Source organism: Elephantulus edwardii, unplaced genomic scaffold (genome assembly GCF_000299155.1).
Source record: "Elephantulus edwardii isolate Elephantulus edwardi_28Jun2011 unplaced genomic scaffold, EleEdw1.0 scaffold00032, whole genome shotgun sequence".
Classification (NCBI taxonomy): domain Eukaryota; kingdom Metazoa; phylum Chordata; class Mammalia; order Macroscelidea; family Macroscelididae; genus Elephantulus; species Elephantulus edwardii.
Genome location: NW_006399782.1, coordinates 9,557,066 through 9,561,768, shown reverse-complemented (window position 1 = coordinate 9,561,768; position 4,703 = coordinate 9,557,066). Strand labels below are relative to the sequence as shown.

At 38.0% G+C, this 4,703-nt stretch overlaps 1 pseudogene across 1 annotated transcript in view; it reads right to left on the bottom strand.

Annotated features, from left to right (window-relative positions):
* LOC102861830 overlaps nucleotides 1–4,703 on the bottom strand; it is a 5,934-nt pseudogene continuing 1,231 nt past the window's right edge. Inside the window, exons 2-3 of the transcript XR_438857.1 lie at nucleotides 2,088–2,112; nucleotides 1–54 (exon numbers count right to left, since the gene is read on the bottom strand). The product of XR_438857.1 is annotated as an actin, cytoplasmic 1-like (transcript). The remainder of the gene's footprint in view (nucleotides 55–2,087; nucleotides 2,113–4,703) is intronic.

The following is a 4,703-nucleotide window of genomic DNA, read 5'->3' as shown; positions in this document are numbered from 1 at the left end:
ATTTAAAATGTAAAACTGGGGGAGGGGGGATTGTATACCAATGAAAGAATTTTTCTTTTACTTTTCAAAGAGAAGAGCGTACTGGGGGGGGAGGTTGGTAAGGGGTGGGTAGGGAGAAAAATTCAGCAATGAATGAATGAATGGAAATCCAAAATATCTGTAAACATTCATTAAATTTAATAATAATAAAAAATAAAAAATGTAAAACTAAAACATATTTAGAAGAAAACCTTCATGATTTTAAGTTAGACAAAATTACAATCTTTAAGAGAAGAAATTGATAAATTAGGGTTCATAAAAATGACAAATCTTTCTTTCTGAAAGATACCGTTAAAAACATGAATAGACAAGCTACACTCTAGGAGAAAATCTTTGTAAATCATATATTTGATAAAGGATTTGTAGTGGTTAGGGAGGAGCTGTGCTCCCTATCCAAAGGCTGTGGTTCAAATCCACCAGCTGCCTCCAAGGGAGAAAGAGGAAAATCTTATCCTGTGAAATTTACTGCCTCTGAATATCCACTAATAGTTGAACTGAGATTTCAAATTAATGGCAATGAGTTTGAGGTTCTTTTTTTTTGACACATGTCTAGATAAATATGATGTGATATTTTTTTCTCCAACAATGGGGTTATACAACTAAACACCTCATGGAATTTGGTTTCTTGGCTAGGAGGTTATAAGAGTCATCCCAGTTAATTTACCTAGGAATATGTTCAGTGGTTCTGTTTTACCTCCTAGTTTGTTGCATAGTGCCTACTACCTGCTTGCAAATGACTATTTAAGGTACAATTTGCTTCTATTCATCTTGAGCAGGGGAATCAGGAAGAGGAGGAGGAAATGGAATGTGTATCTAATCACCATCATAAACAACTGCCTCTTTTAGACAAAAGTAGCATTGTCTGAAGAACAGAATGGTGCCTGACTACCCTTACTCAATGTTTTGGTAGAAGATTTTATAGGTGAATCCTGATGGAAAAGGTAAAAAAAGATAGAGAAGAATTTCAGTTTCTCATGGACTCTAGTCTTTCTGAAGCCATTAAGATCGATGAATCCTTAAAACTACTATCTGGAGATAATCTTTCAAGAATTGTATCCCCTGTAGTCTTTAAACCAAACAGTAGTAAAGCTTTACTTGTAAGGAATGTTTACTCTGAGTGTTGTACTCTTCTACCTTCCAATTTGAAAATATTTGCTGTTTTTCTAATTACATTACAAAAATAATCATAGTTGACACTACAGTTTTTCCTTTTAATGAGTCTGTTGATCTAGTGTTCCCTATTTCCTAGCTCAACACCTTCTACAAAATGGATGGTGTTTTTCTTTTTTCTAACTCACGGAGAAGATAAACTGAAAGGCCGCAGGGAGTTGCTTCTTTGAAGCATTTCTCAACAGCACAGATTTCACTAATCAGAACTTCCATGCAGATGATGCCATATTTACCAAGTGATTGTGTAATAAAAGTACTATCAGTCAAAGCAATTAACTTCTTAGTAATTTCACAGTAATCATAGACCAGTTTATTTTTACAGTACACATTAGTGGTAAGGAATTGCTCTCCCAATGCAAAGGCTGTTGTGTTGAGTGCTGTCGAGCCGTAGGCGACTCATAGTGACCCTATGAATGAATGGCCTGAACACTTGTACAAGTTTCATAGTTTCTTCAAATTCATAGGGTTTCCGGAGGCAAGCTACTTTGCAAGTGGATGCCACTCCTGTTTCTAAGCTCATTTTAATCAGGAAGCTCCACCAAACACTGTCCACCATGGGTAACCATTATCACATTTGACACATCAGTGTCTCAGTGTTTAGCATTACAGCAACCATGAGTTACCTCTGTAGAACAAATGGACAGACCAGTACTATACCAATTAGAGAGTGTTTAACCAAAAACAATTAAAACTAGGCCTGAGGTCATAGATTAAAATCACTCACCTTTGGCTTGGTAGCATCACTTTCTGTCCATTCTGGCCAACTGAGCTCTCTATTGTTGTTAAGTGCCTTTTAGTCAAAGACGATTCAGTGTAAAGGTACAAGGTTCAAATCCACCAGTTGCTCCACAGGAGAAAGATAGGCAATGAACTTCCACAAGATTCAGTGCCTTTGGAAACCTTCTTGGAGGATCAGCTGTATTGAGGTTCTGACTTTGATATACAACAACATGATAAGCCAGAAAACTCCCGTTTTGAGATGTATAGTTTTAGTTTTTACTAATGCTTGTACTCAACAGTACACAACAAGCTCAGAGTAAACAGTATAAATGCTCAACAGTACACTCAACAGCTTTTGTGGCCTAGTGAGTAAGGGAGTTGCTTTGCTGATCTAAAGCTATGTAGTTTGACCCTACCAGCTGCTCCATGTAGAAAAAAGGGCAATCTATTTCTGTGCCATTTTCAGTCTCTGAAAGCCTGCTAGAGAATCAGCTTTGAGTCCATTCTGACTTGAGAGTATGTAATAACAAAACCAGCAGCTCTTCTTAGGGAGCTCTAAGGGTGTAATCTGCTGTAACCCAAATGCCACGATTCTTGGCAGGTGGAATCCACCAACCACTCCACAGGAGAGAGTCTCCTTGAGCAATTTACAGCCTCAGAAATCCAACAGAGGCTCATTTAGGAACCAAACCCAACATGAAGGTAAGAGAGAGTGATTACTACCTTGCTTTGAAAGATATTGTATGTGGCTTTTCAAATAATATTTATAAGTTTGTTGAAAAATAGAAAAGGATAATAATGATAAAATGATAATTGAAAAAATAAATAATTGCACATATCAAATTTATTCAGTGCCTCTAAATTAATTTTTTTCATCTATATACAAGGCTTCAAGCAACTGATCTTATGTTCAAACTCTTATAGTCTCAAAAGACTAAGTTAAAAAATATATTGTTAGTAAAAGCTCTGGAATGGTTTAGAAACGACATTCTGATTGGTAGAATGACAGGGATGAGGAGGTTATTAGATTTTAAGGCAAGACTTTTATCCTCTCTCCTTGTTTTTGCCAAAGTTTCTCCAGATTATTACCTGTCAAAGCCTCAACTCTTAGTTTGAATTATTGCTTATATATTTCCCCCAATACTTTTGCCTCTGAACTGTTACTGGTGGTGGTGGTGGTAGTGGTGTTAGAGGTACCATCAAATTCAGTTCCGTTCATAGAGACCCTGTGAACAATAGACCTAAACCTGATACTATCCAGTACTGTCTTCATCGTCTCTGACACACTTGAGCCCATTGCTGTAGTCACTGTGTCAATACATCCTATTGGGGGGTCGTCCTTTCTTTCACTGACCCTTCACTTTTCTAAGCATGAAGTCCCTTTCCAAGGAATAACCTCTCCTAGCAACATGCCCAATGTATGAGAGATGAAGCTTTGTAATCTTGCTTTAAAGGAGCACTCCAGCTGCCCTTTTCCCAAGATGGATATGTTTGCTCCTTTGGTAGTCCATAGGACATTCACTGTTCTTCTCCAACACCACAACTGAGAGGCATCAATTTTTCTTCTATAATCCTTATTCATTGCCTTGCTTTTAGATTCACAGCAAGTGATTGAAAAGACCATGGCCTGAATCAGATGCATTTTAGTCTTTAGATTGACATCACTGCTCTTCAGTATTTTGGTAAGATCTCTCACAGCAGACTTTCCTGATGAAATATATCTCCTGATCTGACTGCTGGAATCAATGGTGTTGATTGTTCATTCAAACAAGATGAAGTCATTGAAAACTTCAATAATCTTATCTATCATGATTTTGCCTATCTGCCCAGTAGTGAGGACTTCTGTTTTATTGTCTGTTAAGATGTTTCCATATTGAAGGCTGTCATCCTTGATCAGAAAACAAGATGATCTACAGCAAGCAAACATGTCCTCTCCACTTTTATCAAGTAAGTTTGTTGTGAGATATCAAGCTGACTTGCTTGATCCTGCACCATCTTTACAATCTCAGCTATTATCTAAACCTGTTGTTGCAGTTACCATGACAATGAAAGGTTTTCCTCTCCTCTGCTGACCATTGACTTTCCAAGTATAATGTCCTTCTTCAAGGACTAGCTCCTCATGAAAACATGCCCAAAGCATGTGAGATAAAGTCTAACAATCTCTTCTTCTAAGTAATACTCTGGCTGGACCTCTTCATGATGGATAGATAAGTTTATTCTCTTAGTAGTCCATTTTTTTGTTCACTTTTTAAGGTGTGCACTTTTATTCAACTGGTCTCAAGTCAGTGTACAGGTAAAGCCCTGGCTGCCTCCACATCTCAGCCACCCCAGGGAGACCAAAAGCCTTCATATTTCTAGAGTTGAGGGAAAGGGCAAGGGCCCCAAAAAAGTAGAGCCACTAATGGTTGACTATTGAAAAACAAAAACTAAAGAACAAGTATTAAGGCGGAAAATTTTTTTTTTAAAAACCTGGTTAAGGTATAATTTACATAAAAGCAATGCTCCCTGCCACCCCTGTCCGTGCGTGGACCCGGGTGAGGGATGGGGCTTTTCTGCTTAGGGGAAGGGAGAGGCTTCTGGAAAGGCAGGAGCTTCCTGTCACATCACCATGTTGATTATTTGGAATGACTATTTTAAAAAAAAGAGAACAATGTACAATCAAAGTCCTGGGCCACATTGGAGAACTGGGGGGATTCTTGCTCCACACCAACTGCTGTCACCCTCACCGTTCCAGTTTTTAAATCCTGAGTCAAGCGCAAAAAAAAAAAAATAAA